Genomic DNA, 19,221 nt, shown 5'->3' on the forward strand with positions numbered 1-19,221 from the left:
TGGGAACCCCTGATCAAGGTAATTAAGTCCTCAGCCATTTTGATCATCTGTTTTTTAGGCATAGGGGCCTGAGCAAGTGGCTCATGCGTTGGTGTTTTAGCCTTAGAAGTTGTTTTTGAAGCGGGCATCAGTTTTATATAGAAATGCTGAGGCCTGAAAACACCCTTAGAAGCCGGTGCCTGCTCAGCGGCTCCGGACCCATCAGAGAGACATCCGCGGGTACAATACTCTGAGAATCTCGCGGCATACCGGACTCCACATGGGTCTCGGTAGAGGCCTGCAACTCAAACGTAGCGGGTATCAGGGGCTGAGAAAGCGCCTCTCTGAGTACCGGCGACTGGCTTAGGAGAAGCTTTGTTGTCGGTTTTGGACCTCAACGGTCTGTCTCCGTCCTTTTCTTTGCATATTTTGTGAACTCCGGTAGTCGGATTGCTATCCAATGACATCTCAGGGTAATTAAATCTGTTTCCAAAATATTTTGAAGCAAAGATATGCCGACGCTTAATAGTGCGCTGGTTAAATCTAGCACAAAACAAACAGCAAGGCAAGTTATGATCTGGGCCTAGGCAAGGAATACAGTACAAATGAAAATCCTTATGAGGTATTTGCTTCCCACAAGTAATGCAATTATTAACTTTTACTGACATCGGTAAGGAGCAAGAAAAAGTTTCCCCAATGGGGTACTTAGCTTTAGTTGAAGACTTCGGTTCTGAAACTCGAATGCGAAAATTTCAGGAGTCGGCCAACTGGCACTTGTGAACTGCTTCTGCTTCGGGTACTGCGCGGCAAGAAAGACTGAAGAAAATGGCATCGGCTACATGTTTTGTACCCCTGACGTCATGGAAGAGGAGACAGCAACCGACGCAGGACCCAAGACTTTGATATTCAGGCCAACTGAGGGCAACCTGCCAGCAGATTACCCAAATGTAATGACTGCAACAGTGAAGCACAAAGAACATCTCAGTACCTACACCAGATTGTCACCACCAAACAAAGAACCAACACGGAGACCCACTTTACTCAGTTTACATAGTAAAAGCCTGGAACTCTATTACTCCAGACATAATAGCACAAGCCAACATAAAAAAATCCTATCAAGACTAAAAGACTACATACAGACTACAAAATTGCTGCCCATGTAACATCTAAATGACAAACACAGCTTCTGTACTCACCAGTCACCACTGGGTACCTATCTTTATCCTAAACCAACAGTCACTACTACCTGGTCTGCTTACCCTACACTTTAACCAGTCAGCCATTATACAGCTACAACTGGACTCTATCAGTGCAATCTTTCACTAAATACAATATATAAACTGTACAGTAACAGTTTCTCTTTTTCATTTATACTTTATGTACTCCCATGGATCCAATCAAAATGTGGTCATTATGGGTGTGGGGGGTCATGAATGCATAATTTGTACATGTCACAGTCTGAAGCAAACTAAACTACATTACTATGACTAGTGTATATTTCATCTGATCAAATGCATAGGATGCACTCAGTAAAAATGTGATTACAGTATGGTACACAGATTGTGCAGTCGTACGAAACCGTGTGAAGCATGCTAAAATAAACATTACATTGAGTAGCAGTTCTTTCACTTAGAGAAACATTTGAGGTGGACTCACAGTGTGGTTATTGTGATGTGGAGGGAATATGAAATCACTGTACTCATTGTCTCAAGCTTACTGAAATACATTACTATAGGTTAGAAAACACCAGTTGAAAGACACCACACTCTCCAAAGAATGTCCAAGTGGATTTGGATGTTGAATTAAAGCTTCCGTTTGATAATAAGCAATGTAGTGGCTAAAGATAACCAAAGAAATATCTTCAGGCAAGTTGAAGTAAAAGGTTCTTTTATTCCACAGCACTACACAAAATAGAACGATACGATCAACACAAGCGCTTTCACCCGTTCGTAACGGGCTTTTTCAAGTGTACTGGTTGTTTGTGAAACTCCATTTTTAAAATAAAACAACCCTGTCATGTGTTTACTTTAATTGGGTCGTCACCATCAATTAATTATTATAAAATCTTCTTAAAAAGACATTGTTTAAAATGAAATCCCTTCATTTTAAGTCATCAAAAATGCTTCAATTATACATGTAAATGTTAATAAAATAAACAATAAGTCAAAGCCATGAATTAAAAAATCACCTGAATGTTATAAAAAGTTTTTTGTTTAGATAATTATAAAGTTAAATACAATACTAACTTCCTTAAAATACATTTCATTAAATGAGTTACCAAAGTAGTTAATCATTACTAAAGGGTGACAATTCCAAGAACCTAATTTAAACTTCCTATACTGAATTCAGTACTATCAAGTCTCATACCCTTTATACTGTATTGATGTAGTTCCCTACCATTTGGTCATTTACCATCACACAAAATACAAGTGTGTTGTGCCCAGATGTTATTAAAAGCTGTTATTCCTAAATACTCATACTTTATTTCAGCATGTTTCTTTTAGCCCGAAGGATATCACCAATGCTTGTCCCTTCATTTAAACCTGGGTACTTTGTCGCATTTAAATTCAACTGCCAAATGAGTTCCTTAATACCAAGAGCCGTTTCCCAGTCACCTCCTCTTGGGTCTTGTACTACTTTATCAAGTACAAAAAATTTTAATGACATATTTTTACAGGTCAAAGAATGCTTATAAAAAGCGTTCGTTTCTTTTTTGGTTTTAATGTCGTTTATGTGCTCGTATATTCTCCGTTTTAGTTGCCTTTCAGTTTTGCCCACATAAAATGATGGGCAATTCTGACACAAACCTAAATATATAACACCCGATGAATTACAGTTATAGTGGGATTTAGCGTGGAGAATAGTTTTACGAGCGACAATGTTAACCTGATCCTTGTTAATAAGGTGTGAACACTGCTTACATCTGCCACATGGAAAAGTGCCTTTTCGTTTATGCACTGCCCCTTGTTGTTTATCTATTACATTCATATTCTGCTCGAATATTCCTTTTAGATTTATGTTTCTTTTTCTAATAAAAGAAATATGTTCTGAAAAAATTTTGTTAAATTCATCTTGTGAAGTAATCATGGGCCATAAGTTCTTAAATGTGCTTACTATAAATGTTGCATCTTGCGAGTATGTATATATAAAATTGGCATTCCCACTGTTGTTTGCACCCTCCTGCTTTTGGAATGATGTCAAACCTTCACCAAGTATAGGTTTTAATTCGTGTTCTCTTTTATACAAGATCTCATCCACTATAGTTTGAAATAATGTTAAAGGATACCCCCTACTTACAAATGCTTCTCTCAAAAATTCAATTTCATCTAGAAACAACTTATTACTACTGCACATTCTGGACGCTCTCACGAGCTGTCCTTTCATAATGCCCTTTTTAATATGCCAAGGATGGCCACTATCAAAATGCAGATATGTGTTACAATATGTTTCTTTTCTAAATATTTGTGAGGTAAAATCTTTTTGATTTACTCTTTTTGTTAATTTAATGTCCAAGTAGTTTAAACCCTCACGACTGACATTATACGTAAATCTTAAAAATTTTGTGGTGTTTTCCAAGTAAACCATAAAATCCAAAAATTGATGTTCTGTACCTGACCATAGAATACAAATGTCGTCCAAAAACCTCCTATAAAATACAATGTGTTCTCTCCAGCACGTAGAGTGGATGTGTTCCTTTTCCCACTTATGTAGAACTGTTTGCATAAGAAGTAGCGCAGGGTGCACCCATTGCCACCCCGCTCTTCTGCTTGTAAAATTCTTCGTTAAAGTATATAAAGTTGTTATAAAGCACAATTCTCAAATTCCATTATTGTATTAACCAAATCATGGTTTAACCCTGATTCCTTAGCAATTGTTTGCCCAAACCAGTCCAAGCCTATCTCGTGTGGAATGCTTGGAAACAATTCCACAATATCTATTGTAACCATTAATAGATTGGAAGTTTCAATCTCTTGGTCTATATTGGCTAAGAACTCCCAGGAGTCCTTACACACATAATCTAACTGCGTTACATATGTTTTCAAATGAAAATCAATGAATTTACTAAGAGGTTCTGTAACACTACCTGCTCCTGCTACAATAGGGCGAAATTTTAATGGCGTAAGCCCTTTGTGCACTTTGGGAATGCCAAATAACACAGCTGTTTTAGGCTTAGGAACAAGTAGATAATTGTGTGTTTTCTCATCTAGAAAACCTTGTAAAAGTAAGTCGTGTATATAGTACTTAACTTTACTAACTGCTATATTAAGTTCATTCAGCGAGCTGGGTTCATAAATGTGCGTATCCTGCAATAAACCATATATGTGGCTTTCATATTCAATTTGTTTCATCAGAACAATTCCCCCTCCCTTGTCCGGTTTCATCACTCTGATTTTATTTTTTCTTAATATGTCAATAACTTCATGTAGGTTTTTGGGAAAATTACTTGGGAACTTATTTTCATTTTTAGATAAATTGTCCCTTAAAATCTTTTCAATTATTTCCTCAAACGCCTTTAATTTAGGGTGGACAGGGGGGTTGAAAGTGCTGCTTCTAGTAAGTGACACCTCATGCATTGGTTGATTTTTAAAAATTGTGCTTAGATTTAAATTTCTTACAAACATCTTTAGTTCAATAAGAAGTTTGGGAAGAAAACTAGGCCTATTAGGTACAAATTGCAATCCTTTTGTAAATAGTTCAAAAAAATCTTCAGTAATGTTAACATCCGTGTAATTATAAATACTGAAATTGTTAAAAGTATGAATAGTGCATAAACCTTGCTCACTTATAACTGATGAAACCACAATGCCATTCCTGCTGGGATGTTTATTGGCGCTCAACGCCTCTTGCCCCATGCATTTTGTTGGTATTGATTTGATTTCACCCGTGGTCTGCCCTGGGGAAGGGAAAAACCCTGTTGTATGTTGTTGGTACTTTTTTGTGCTAGTCTTTCACTTCTTCTGGGCATCTCACCTTCATTATAATTGTTGGAAACACTTAACTGCACTATCTATATTCCCCATGTTGTTCTGCTTACGTGTACCTCCTGCTGGGTATGCTCTTCCCTCCTTGTATTCTATAAGGTCCCTCTCAAGCTTTCTTGCCTTTCTATCTAAAACCTTGAAACAGTGTTCGTCCACTTCTCTAAAAGTCTCGTTGTACTTTCTTTTGTAACTCAAAAATCTGTCATCATTAACAATGTTGTCATGTAGTACATTTAATTCATTCAAAAGAACATCTTCCTTTGTCACATAGTCTTCTACCATTAGTTTTAAAACTTCAATTCCTGTTTTGTTGAACAAGTTAGTAAGTTTAGAATGCAGATTAGAACCTGCATGAGCGCTGTTGGGATATCTAAAACAGCGCAACCCCTTAGGAACACGCTCCACTTTAATACATTCTTTTAAATAATTTATCTCAAGTTGTGAGTTTTTGAAAGCATACAGTTTGTCCTTAAAACTTTCAAACTCAATGTCCAAGTGTTCCATATGTAAATTAAATGTACCCGTTTTAAAACACGGTAATTGCTCTGTCCAATCCTTGAAATTGAAGCCGTTATCCGTATGTATGACTCCGTTTCTTTCAGTTCGTTTATTACCATTAGGGGAAGCCGGTAGATGATCCACAATAACCGCGTCTTTAGTTGAAGTCCCTGGTTTCGGACCTCTTCTGTAATCTGCGTTCCGTTCCTTCTCCCTCGCATGTTGCTGGTTACACGGAATACCGGAACTACTGGAGTCCTCAGCTTGCTTCGAGTTCATTATGGTATTGTTAAGCTGCGTTAAAAGAGCCAAAACCTGGTTCAGCTCTTTTCTAGTGACCGGCGTGTCATCCGGTTCTTCCCCCAACAAAAAAGGCGTGTCAACAAACACCGGAGATGTGGCGTCTTCCGCCATAGCACCAAACCAGGAAGCAAAAGACTGCAACAGTACTAAACCTTAGAAAACACCAGTTGAAAGACACCACACTCTCCAAAGAATGTCCAAGTGGATTTGGATGTTGAATTAAAGCTTCCGTTTGATAATAAGCAATGTAGTGGCTAAAGATAACCAAAGAAATATCTTCAGGCAAGTTGAAGTAAAAGGTTCTTTTATTTCACAGCACCACACAAAATAGAACGATACGATCAACACAAGCGCTTTCACCCGTTCGTAACGGGCTTTTTCAAGTGTACTGGTTGTTTGTGAAACTCCATTTTTAAAATAAAACAACCCTGTCATCTGAAGCAAACTAAACTACATTACTATGACTAGTGTATATTTCATCTGATCAAATGCATAGGATGCACTCAGTAAAAATGTGATTACAGTATGGTACACAGATTGTGCAGTCGTACGAAACCGTGTGAAGCATGCTAAAATAAACATTACATTGAGTAGCAGTTCTTTCACTTAGAGAAACATTTGAGGTGGACTCACAGTGTGGTTATTGTGATGTGGAGGGAATATGAAATCACTGTACTCATTGTCTCAAGCTTACTGAAATACATTACTATAGGTAACAGTTTGTTCTTTCTCTTCTACACAATCATATCTGAGATGCCCCTCAAGTAAAATGTGATAACTTGGAGAAGTCTGAAGTACTGTCTATGTAAGTCACAATTTGAAACCAGCTAAAATATGTTACTATGGATAGTAGAATTTTCACCTGTCTGTCACAAAGTCAGTGTATGCAGATTTATAAAGCATGGTAAAATGAATTAATATATGCATAAGTTCTTTTATGCAGAAAAAATGCTACAGGTGTACATATTTAAACTAGTAGAGAGATGAACTGTGCAGTGGTGTCCTTGTATGAAGCATGCTGAAATAAATGAATGTGAAAAAGAGCTCCTTCACTGGTTTAGCCAAATTTCTGTGATATACTCACAAAGCATATGGTTATGGAGGGATAAAGGATACTCAGTCAGTTCATGCCTCTGTGTGAAGCATGATGAAATGCATTACTGTAAGCAGCAGTTCTTACGTAGTCGCAAACGAGGTGCACATATACCAAAATGTAGTAATTAAAAGGGGGGGTATCTTATCTGTATAGACGGCAGCTCTTTCACCAAATCAGTCAAATGTCTGATGAGTATACGCGTGTCCACCATCAACACCCCCATTAAAAAAAAAAAAACATTTTAAGGGATGCACGTGCATGTCACCATGTCAAGCAAACTGAAACATAGGTTCATAGGTTCATAGGTTCATACTAGGCTATCTGCCCTAGGGCATTTATAAGCCTAGCCCATAGTTTTGTGGCTTACGCCACCCCTTTAGTATGGAGAAACTATGCCCATTATTTTGCTGTGCCTCTGTCGAGCAGTGACACTGAGGTAACCCCTGGGGTGCATCTGCGATCTCCCATCCATTGGTCAAGATTCCTCTTGAACAAGGCCAGCGAGGTGCTCTGCCTCACATAAACCGGGATTTTGTTCCACAGCATAGGGAGTCTTTGGGTGATGAATCTATCCCTCCAGCACGTCCTATTAATAACCGTGTCGAGGTTTAAGTCTCCCACCCTTGTGGCTCTGAGGGATCTAGATTTTTTGAGATGAAGCATGTCCATCAAATCTGGGTTTGACATGGCCTTGTATGTCAGGCATAGGTCACCTCTGAGCAAGCGGTAAGCAACTGAATATAACTGGAGTTCTTTCAGTCGGGCAGCATAAGACACATTCCGAATGGGGCACTGTACTCGATCATTGGTCTGATGAGTGATGAGTATAGGGAGACTATGACTTCCCTTGATCTAGATGTGAATCCCTTCATGATAAGGTGGGCAATGTAGAAGGTCTTCCTAACTACTTTAGCAATATGAGTGTCGAATGAAAGGCTACTGTCAACCTGGGCTCCCAGGTCCCTAATAACTTCTTCTGTGTTCAGGGGATTGCCACCTATATGGTAGCTAGGGTTAACCTTATTTTTCCCGAAGGGTATGACTATGCATTTCTTGGCATTTAACTTTAGGCCATGGCTCTGGCACCAGTTATCCGTTTCTGTGAGACCCTTCTGAAGGATATCTGTGTTGGAAGTGTTTTCAACTACGGCGCCCAGTTTGCAGTCATCTGCAAACTTTGTCAGCCATAACCCTAGCCATAGCCATAATGGTTAAAACATGTCCATTATCCCAAGTTCTAGAGTGGGTAAGGGATGGGTTCTTTGTGTGTTACTATTATACACAAGCTGTTATGAGTAGTATTTACTGTGATGTCCACTATAAACAGTGTAAGTGGTTACTGTGAAAGAGTTGTCTATGTCTGCTGTTAACTGAACACATTGAAGCACATTAGTATGACCAGTATTTCTTTCATGTAGTCAGATAGGTGTAGCAACATTCTCATTATTTTCGCACATGTATATAAAGCTTACGAGTGTGAAGGGTGAGGTGTACCGAAGGAAACATTTTACTGTGTGTGTATTTAATTTTTAATATGCTTTTATTACAAAATGGATTCCCGAGTATTTTTACTATGTATCTTCCTGTCAAATATCAGAAACTGCTGGTATGGCAGAAATGTAAAAGTTCTTTGTAGAAAGTTCTATTATGGAATTTGGAACACATGTCTAATATGGAAAGTCATAAACAAGGAGTCAGGAGATCTTAGCAAAATTAATCAGTCAGTGGTTGTTCTAAGACTGTTACAATAATGTTGCTTTTAATCAGAAAAGGTATATAGAATGCACAGTTCTGTTGTTCAGTGAGTTGATTTCCTAGTCTCCATTGTATGTGCCTTTCTTTGCAATAGAGAAAATTGTTATTTTCTGCTGAACTGTCTAGTATGAAAGTTTTTGGGTACCTTAACAGTTTGGTTTCTGAGGCATTTGTGTGCTGCTGCATTAGAAATTGCCAATTGGACCAAATGTGAAAGGTTTAATGTCAGGTAAGTTTCTGATGTCTCACTATGCAACTTCTTTCTAGATCTCAGCGGAGTATAAGGTCTCTACAGGTAAGCTTTACTAATAATTTCCCCATTAGTTTTGGCTGCATGTGAGCGGGTAAACTGTATGCATCTGGGAAACTGTATGTATGCACGTGTGTATGTGTGTATGTATGGTCAACCACACTAAAAGAATTAAGTTATTTCATTGTGTATTACCGGGTCTAATCACTAAATGCAAGGACAGAGTATCCTTGCCAAAAGGACAGGGTAGTCTTGTAAGAAGTGAGAGCAGGTTCTAATCAAAGGAACAGAGAGGATACATTCATTAGAAATGAGGGTTAAAAAAGTTATGTACTCACCATAATGTTCCATCTGAGTAGTTCTACTTCATTTGCCTTCAACCTGTGGGGTACCAGATCCATATTGGATCCAAGCCGGCAAATTCACTAGCATCTGCTCCGAGCTCCAAACTCCTCCCCTTACTCATAATACACCTCCACTACCTTTCAACCCCCAGATCTAGTTTGCTGCCACTTATACAGAGAACTTGACCTGAAAGAATACTTTATGACCTAAAACTGTAGCCAACAGGCTGTTCATATGATAAGGTCAGGGGGGAAGGAGAAGACAAATGAAGTAGAACTACTCAGATGGAATGTTATGGTGAGTACATAACTTCTTTATCTGAAGTAGTTTACTTCATTTGATCTTCAACCTGTGGGACAGAGTCCCAAGCTACTAAACTCCTGGGTGACCCTCATGGAAGGATATTCTGGAGCACAGCGGAACCAAAGGATGCTCTTCTTCTAGAAGTCAAATCCAATTTGTAGTGAGATATAAAGGTATGAGATGAGGACCAAGTAGCCGCAGAACAAATGTCATCCAATGAGACTCTAGAACAAAAAGCCGCAGAAGTAGCCACTGACCTAATGGAATAAGCTTTCACCTGACCCGGAGGAGACAAACCTTTATCCTTATAGACCTGAAGGATGCACAAAGAAATCCATCTAGCAATAGTGACTTTGGAGATAGGTTTACCCAAAAAGGGTTTAGAGAAGGACACAAACAACTGATCAGATTTACGAAAGTTTCTAGTCCTGTGTAAATAAAATCATAACTGCCTATGAACATCCAACAAGTGGAGTCTGTATTCCATTTTGTAAGCAAAATTTGGGAAGAAAACAGGTAAGTTAGTGGTCTGATTGATGTTAACTTGTGATGGATGGATTGGTCCGAAGGGAAACCCTATCTTTATGGAAAATCATATATGGAACTTTAATAGACAAAGCTTGCAGTTCTCAGACCCTTTTAGCAGAGGTGACGGTGACTAGAAATGCTGTTTTCCAAGACAAAAACTTAAGTGCTGTGATTGCAGCAGGTTCAAATGGCGGAGCAACCAAAGCTTGAAGAACCATAGTAAGGTCCCATGGAGGAACAGGATTCTTGACCGGGGGCATAATAGGAAAGTACCTTTAATAAAGGCTTTACACAGTCTGGAAGAGGCCAGAGAGGCATAATTCTCACCGACGTGAAAATGAGAGATGGCAGCTAACTGAACTTTGATAGCAGATGAGCTTGCTCCTTGTTGAAAAATACTGGCTAGGAAGTCGAGCATGGCAGAAATAGGAGCCGTGAAAGGATCTATACTCCGCTGAGAAGCCCAAAAGGAAAAACATTTCCATTTGCTGTGGTAAATCTTCCTGGTGGAAGACTTATGAGCTGCCACCAGAATAGACCTGATGGAAGAGGATAATCCAGGAGTCCTAGCAATCAGAGGAACTGGAGTAGCCAAGCCGTGAGCTTCAACCTGTCCAGATTCGGATGAGGAACCCCCGAGGGGTGTGAAATAAGATCCTGAATGGGATCCAAGATCCAAGGCGGAGTCAGAAGATGAGACCAAAGGAAGGAAAACCATACCTGGCGAGGCCAAAACAGGGCACTGAGGATCACTTTGCTCCCCAGTCGACAAGCTTTCTGTAGAAACCTCAGAATAAGAGATACTGGAGGGTAAGCATACAGAAGATAGGGAGGCCAAGCATGGACTAGAGCATCTCTGGGGGACTCCCCCAGCAGGGGGTTCAGAGCGAAGTACTCGCTGCACTTCGCGTTGGAAGGAGATGTGAAGAGATTGCAGCAAGGCTGGCCCCAATCCAGAAAGATCTGCTCCGCTACTGAATGATTCAGAGACGACTCGTAAGGCATCAGAATAGTCCGACTTAACCTGTCCACTAGAATGTTGGACCGTCCCAGAATGTGCATTGCTATGAGAAAGCGACCAGTGGAGATCGCCCATTCCCACAGTCTTATGGCCTCACGACAAAGGGGGTAAGATCTGGTTCCTCCCTGTTTGTTGACATACCAGACCACTGACATGTTGTCTGACTGAATTGCAATGGTTCCCAGAGGAAGAGAGGCATGAAGGGCCTGCAACGCCAAAAGGACTGCCCTCATCTCCAGAATGTTTATATGCAAACTGGTCTCTACAAGGGACCACAGGCCTTGGGACTGTCCTGCCCAAACAATGCCCCCCCCCACCCAAGTTGGAAGGCATCCGTGGTCACTGTGGCTTGGACGGGGGCTGGAACAAAAGGTCGTCCCTCCAAGATTTCTGGAGAGTACATCCACCACAGAAGGGATGACCTGCAGACTCGACTGAGGTGTATTGGATACGATAATGGAAGATCAAACAGGGACCATTACACCGCTATAGTCCACTGTAGTACTCGCATATGTAACTGGGCACACGGAAGAAGCATTATGGTCGCTGCCATAGAACCTAGGGCCTTCAGCACCGATTCTGCCATGGGAAGATGAGAACGGTAGATCAGGGAAACATGCATCCTCAGGTTTCGCACTCTCTCCGTGGTCAGGAAGACTTTGCACTGTAGTGTGTCTATCCATGCCCCAATATAGTCTATCATCTGGACAGGATTTAGAAGTGATTTGGATGCATTGATTGTAATCCCCAAGTGAAACGCAAGCTTTAAGAAATAATCCCTGGTTTGAGTAAGTAGACACCTGGTGGGAGCAGTGAGGAGCCAATCATCCAGGTACGGGTAGACCTGAATCCCCTTACTGCCTCAGGTGAGCCACTACTACTGCCATCACTTTGGTGAATGCCCTGGGGGCTGTGGTGTGACCAAAGGGTAGGGCTCGAAATTGGTAATGATTGACTCCAAGCCAGAAGCAGAGGAACCTCCTGGAACTTATGTGCATCTTTATGTGATAGTAGACATCCTGGAGGTCTAACGAGCACATCCAGTCGCTCTCTTGCAGATATGGCATGATGGACTGTTATGTGACCATCCGGAATTTTTCTTTAGCAACTGACAGGTTCAGGGTAGATAGGTCCAGAATGGGCCTTAAGTCCCCTATTTTCTTTGGCACCAAAAAGAACCTGGAGTAGTGCCCGATCCGGACTGATCTGGGGGATGGGTTTGATGGCTCATTTCACTAGCAGCATGGAGACTTCCAGTGCTTCTTCCTCCCTTTGCATGAGTGGTATGTCCGGGAGGTGTTTGGGAGATTTGGGAGGAACCACAAAGGGGATAGAGTATCCTCTGGATATGATCTGAAGTACCCAGTGGTCTGATGTTACGGATACCCATGCCACCAGGTGCAATGACAATTGACCCCCCCCCGAGTGCCTCCAGAGTAGAGCAGTTGGGCAACCCCTCAGGGTTGCTGTCTGGGTCTGTCCGAGATAGGTTCTCGAAGCCCAAAATTCCTCGGCCCCCTCTGCCTCTGGGCCAACGTCTATCCTGTCCCCCTCTGCTTTGAGTGTCCCGGGAATACTGTGACTTCCGGAACTACATCTTCTTTTGTCCTCTCTGATTCTGGGAAAAGGATCTTTGAGGGTTCGAGAAGTGGATTCCGATGGCAGACAGTGTCTTCCCATCTTTCTCACTCTGGACCAAAGTCTCTTTGATGGTCTTACCAAAAAGAGTAGATCCGTCATAAGGGGTGTTGGCAAAAGACACCTTGAAAGGTTCCGAAAACTGACATAGTCTGAGCCAGGTATTGCACCTCATGGACAAGCCAGACCCAGCCGCCCTAGCTGCTCCTTCGGTGGTATCTGAAAGGAGTCGCATGGATGTACTGGAGACTGCTTTTAAAGTGGCCATCCTCATGGAGAACGTGTCTTTGTCCTCCTGCGACATGGACTTAGGGGAGACTCAGCAAGTTCCTTGACCAGGTCGCGCTGTAGTCTCGTGATGTGGGCCAGGTAGTTCAGTGCCCTGATGGAAAAGGTCACTGAAGCATAAACCCGCTTCCCTAAGCTGTCCATCATCCGAGACTCTCGGTCAGGGGGATGAACCGAGGAACTCTCTTGGGCTAGTTCCTTTTTAGTGGCTGCTGCTACCACCATAGCATCTACGGGGAGCCTTGGTTCCATGCTGGGATATCTGAAAGTGGACTCAAGATCTTGTCTGGACATTTTGGGATTGGTTCCATGGTGTCCAGCTCCTTCCAGGCCCACAAGGTGACCAGGTCCACCAAGGGATCTGTGGGAGGGGGCACCCAGGAAGTAGATGGGCCCATGCTGAAAGCCTCCAGGAACACGGATTCATCAGAAGGTTTGGGGGCTGACCAACCTCCCCACTGGCATAGGGTTTCCATGATGTCTCCAAAGGAGACATCCTTGGGAGGTGTCCTGGGGGAACCTTTCCCATCATCCAAATCCGTGTCCTCAGTGAGGGACTCAGGGGAATCCAAATGCCTCCTCTTACACGTATGCTTGCGAGGCACGTCTCCGATGAGGCTCTCTGGGGGAAAACTCGCAAGCCACTTGTTCCTCAGGGGGAACTTCCTGGGGCTCCTCGAGCACGGGCTGTCCCTCTGGTTAAAGGATGGGATTCATAGACAGAGCCAAGGAAGTCAGGGCAGAATCCGAGGAAATAGTCAAGGGTCTCGATCCAGTGGAGAGAACCCTTTCTGCCACGTTGAACGCCGAGGGAGAATGAGCTTCCTGGGGTACCATTAAGGAAACCACTCTCCCCGGATCTGATGCGAGAATCGGAGCTGGGCCCAAAGTGGACGGAGCTCTGAGAGGGGGGACTTGGCCTGACAATGCCGGAGCCGATGAAAAAAGTTCAGCTCCCTCGGATCAGACAACCAGGTTCCAGCTCCAAGAGCCACTTGGATCCGGACTGGTCAGATCCGACATGCTCCAGGCAGCTGCCAGCATCAAGGAGACAGGTACCGTCAGCTCCGACCCCCTGACTAAGGCCATTCTCAGATCTGAGTACTCCGAACTCAATGGACAGATCGGAGAAGGAGAAATTGGTGTGAAAAAAGGAAGCAAGCTCCCCCCTTCAGAGGGAGAGGGGGCTGGCAAGACTCCCATCTGGATCAGAGTGTGAATGAACCTCCTCATCATTTTATCAATGTCAACTTTAGATAAGCTTCGGGTGGATCTCGACGAGACCACAGACTCCAACCTGGCGGGTCGAGGAACTGAGGCCTTAGATAGTGCTCGTGTCTCCTCCGGCTCCGGGGAAAATCTCGGAGATCGGAGCCGAGGGGAGTCATGGATCTTATCCTGAATTTTGGCAGGTGTAGAAGAAAGGTCCGGAAACCTCTTGCATTTCTCTGCTTTAGGTACTCTTTCTGTTTTATAATCTCTCTCCTCTCTGCCCCTTCTGTGCACCACTTCCACAGGCTTAGAAACAGGAGGTTGAGTCCCAGCCTGGGAGAGAGGAGAAGCAAGGGCAAGACAGAAAGGGAAGGCGGTGACCGAAGCAGTGGAAGAGGCAGCCACCTTAGAAGTTTCAGGGCCAAGTTAGCCTTCCTATCCTTAATAGCGCATGGGTTAAAACCTGCGCAAACAGTACAGTCGGTACTCACATGTTTTATTTATTTTTTTTATTTTTATTTAACATTTGTTGACCGGGAAAGTCCGACTAGGTTCCACAGATCCTGTTTTCAGCAGAGGCCCGGGGAAAAACGCTCCAGAAGCATGTCTTTAGAATGTGCTACACCCAAGCACATAACGCAAAGAGTGTGGCCCATTGGCTGGTGACAATTTGTGGCCACACTCAGTGCACCTCTTGAAGACAGGCTTGGGGTCAGCCATGTCTCTACAGAAGAAAAAGGCACACACACAAAAGAAGGAAAAAAGGGAAAAAAAATACCTATTTCCCACTCAGACTCACTCACCACACACTAAAGGCACACACAACACTGAGGGGGGAGGGGAAGCAACACACTCAAACTAACACTGAAACTACAAGAAAACCCTAACACACAATGCACCAGCGAGGGGAGGAGGAGAGGGAACCTACACTAACCAACTAACGCTCAAAATTTAAGAAAAAAACTGCTTAATAAGCAAATAACCCACTCACTAACTCGGAGCTCAGGAGATTACGATGCTTCAGGCAAGCCGCGACAAATGAGATCTGGGAGTTGCAAGGTAGTGGAGGTGTATTATGGGTAAGGGGAGGCACTTGGAGCTTGGAGCAGATGCTAGTGAATTTGCCGGCTCGGATCCGATATGGATCCGGTACCCCACAGCCTGATGACCAAATGAAGTAAACTACTTCAGACCTATAATTATTGTCACATATCTATCCATTTGGTATGCAATTTTTTTTTTTAAATGGGTGCCAGTGCAAGTGGTTTAAAAGAGTTGGAGTATGGGACTCCAGAAAGCTATACGTTTAAGTAAATATGGAAGAGACAGCTGTAGTTATTTGGTAAAATGGTCTGAGCTCACTAAAAATGATGATGATTTGCAGTTTCCAGAAAAGGGTATTTTTGATAAGAAAATGTTACTAAAACAAAAAAGTAATAAAATACTAGACTCTTGATGGTTAGCCTTTAGTGACTGGCAAGAAGACAAAAATAAGGAAAAGGAATCTGTAATTGGAAGTTTAAAATATAATCCATCTAGATTAATGGCAGAGCTGTAGGTGACTACTAGAACAGTAAATTCATTACAAAAATGCACAGATGAAAAATCCCATTCCTGGGGTATGTATCTGTTAAGACAATTAGAAAAGTTATCAGTTATACCAGCCAGAATTTATCATACGATGACTGGCCTCTTAACTTTTGCATCCTCTGCCACTTATGACCCACCTGTGCCTCAAGAAGCTGAAAGTTCTCCCCTCCTGAGAGGACAGATAAAGGTAACTGCTGCAAAAACAACAGCTACCACTTCCTCAGATACAGCCCAGTCAATACCATCACATCAAATGTTAATGTGAACAGCTAATAAAGGAAAGGAAATGTAATATAAACACAAATACAGAATTGTAAGCACACGGGAAAGTTAAAGATGTCCTAATTAAAGTTCTCCACCAAAAAATAGCACTGAAAAAAATATCAGACATATGACTACCCAGTTCCCAACGGTTATAAATGGGGAGGAGTACAGTGGACACCCCTTGCCAAACAGAATGCAGAGGAAGGAACAGATTAATTTTCTTCCACTGATTTTGATATACCTCCTACACAAATACACTCACTGCCAGAAGTACCAGATCTAGTAGCAGCCATAATGGTAGTACAATCATGCACTGCAGTGGATTTTCAACCAAAGTAGATTCTCTTCCTCCCATTTGAACACACTTAGCAAAATGTGCAAAAATCATAGAAGGGCATGCACAACTGCAAAACCCCACTACTGAAGATCTAAAAGCAGTATTAAAAACCTCCACACCCACTGATACCTTTTGACAGATATGAGAAAAATCAAATACAGTCAATAACATCCTAAAGCACACAGATGATGGAGTCCCAGCTGCTAGAAATAACTTATTAAAAGCCATTACTATAGCGTGCCCCCAACCCCTAACTTGAGCAAGAATTAAAGCGATTGTAAAGAAAGACAATGAGTCTATTGATGCGCATTTACAAAGTGTAATAGACGTGTTTAAAGCCTTCTCTGAAGAGCTACAGGTGAGAGAAGGTGCAGCAGCCAGTGGGTCGTCATCCGCTTTTAAAGAGGATTTTTTACCACTTATATAAGAATGAATTAAAAAGGCTTGTTTGATTTATATTCAAGAAATTGTGAATCAAGCACAATATGTAACAAACATACTTAAGGAAGAAAAAGAGCAAGAAAAAAATGTTAGCCAGTAGAGAGCTCCAACAATTCTATATCACTCACGAGGGTGAGAATGATTAACAATTCTATATCACTCACGAGGGTGGGAATGAGGAACAATTCGATACCACTCACGAGGATGGGAATGAGGAACAATTCGATACCACTCACGAGGGTGAGAATGAGGAACAATTCAATACCACTCACGAGGGTGGGAATGAGGAACAATTCGATAACACTCACGAGGGTGGGAATGAGGAACAATTCGATATCACTCATGAGGGTGGGAATGAGGAACAATTCAATATCACTCACGAGGGTGGGAATGAGGAACAATTCGATACCACTCACGAGGGTGGGAATGAGGAACAATTCGATATCACTCACGAGAGTGGGCATGAGGAACAATTCGATACCACTCACGAAGGTGGGAATGAGGAACAATTCGATATCACTCACGAGAGTGGGCATGAGGAACAATTCGATACCACTCACGAGGGTGGGAATGAGGAACAATTCGATACCACTCACGAGGGTGGGAATGAGGAACAATTCGATACCACTCACGAGGGTGGGAATGAGGAACAATTCGATACCACTCACGAGGGTGGGAATGAGGAACAATTCAATACCACTCACGAGGGTGGGAATGAGGAATAATTCGATACCACTCATGAGGGTGGGAATGAGGAATAATTCGATACTACTCACGAGGGTGGGAATGAGAAATAAGAAACTGGAGGGGAAGACATAGATTCTATATCCTCCCTGCTTCACTGCAGTTACCACAAGGTGTACCATGTTTAAACACTTGTTTTAATTGTAATCAGACTGGGCATTAGGAAAAATAAATGTCCATTGTCTGGACAGCAAGTTAGTTGACCAAATATTCGAGTAGCACAGCAGACTGAAATAAACCCGCCTGTGAGGAACACCAATTGGCAGTCACCAGTGTGGCAACCAAACCTTAAGGACAGCCACGAACAAGAACCAAAGTTATTTCTCTTGGTGCCAACTGATCAGGATGGTCTTTTTGTCAGTGTTACAGTAAAGAATTAATCATTTCTTATCAATACAAGAGCTACTAGATCTATGAATACTTAAGCAAATGCTGAGCACCTTCTACTTTCTGACCACACAGATCAGGGTGTGGAAGTGTCTGGAGTTTCTTTACTATCCAGAAAAGAAACCTGTTCTTATTCAAACTGGTCTGCTAAAAGGATACTTTTATTGTAGGAAATTCTGCCCCTTAAAATCTGTTACACAGAGATTTATTATGTAACTTGTAATATACTTGTATTTATTGCTCACCAGATAGTATATTTCTAGACATTCTTAATGAACCCTTAGGATTATATTAAATACCATTTGTACAGATGAAGATGCCCTTTTCATTATTTTAACATCAGAGCACAAAGTAGAAAATGCTGGTTTGAAGGAATTAAAAACAATCCCTCTGCAGCTCTGGGCTATTCATAAGAATGAGAAAGAGCTCATAAAAGGAATCTAGGACTGCTGAACGAAAGTTCAACTGTCCGAATCCACTATCACTGAACACACTTTAACGAAAGCGCTTTCACCGAAAAAGCGCTTTTGTTAAAGTGTGTTCAAAAAAAAAAAAAATTACACTTACGTTTTTGCAGGGGGGGCAAGCCCACCTGTACCTCCCAACCCCACACTTTTATATTCCCACTCCGAGGTGGCACTATAGTGGGGAAAAGGGAATTTTCCCTTATCCCCACTGTAGTGTGATCTCCGCAACAGGCATACTTACGCGAAAGTGCTTCTTCAGTGAAAAGCACTTTCACATATGTATGCCCGGCCGTTTCACATTCGGTGAAACGACCGCTCGAGCATTAGTCCTGGACCCCATAAAAGACACGCAGCCTGTGCATACAATATTAAAACCTTGTTAGCGGCTCCCTATGATAGTTCAGTATCTTTTGTTAGGATAAGCAGAAAAAAGAATTTAACCTGTTACTTCTGCCTGATTACAATAAGGTATTATTGTCCCAGCTCGCAGTCCTTGTAACACTTCCATTTCACCAGTCGCAAAACCAGGAAAAAATAGATCTGTACAAGATTTATACACAGCGAATGCAGTATTAGTACCAATATTTCCAGTCATCCCTAATCCTGCAACAATATGGAGTTCTACTTCATCAGATGTTATAACTTTCTCAGTAACAGATATTTAATTTGTTTTCTTTTCTATTGCTATACCTCCAGATAGCCAGTATCTATTTGCAATCATACAGAATATTATTTTCATAAAAACTAAGAACTAAAACCCAACACGTGAATGGAGAAAGGGGTTTCTGCAGAT

At 42.0% G+C, this 19,221-nt stretch overlaps 1 protein-coding gene across 1 annotated transcript in view; it reads right to left on the reverse strand.

Moving 5' to 3' along the window:
• NRDE2 (NRDE-2, necessary for RNA interference, domain containing) overlaps positions 1-19,221 on the reverse strand; it is a 766,517-nt gene that overhangs the window by 659,007 nt on the left and 88,289 nt on the right. The window lies entirely within an intron of this gene.

The sequence above is a fragment of the Protopterus annectens genome, chromosome 6.part0 (assembly GCF_019279795.1).
Source record: "Protopterus annectens isolate FY-2018-M chromosome 6.part0, PAN1.0, whole genome shotgun sequence".
Classification (NCBI taxonomy): domain Eukaryota; kingdom Metazoa; phylum Chordata; order Ceratodontiformes; family Protopteridae; genus Protopterus; species Protopterus annectens.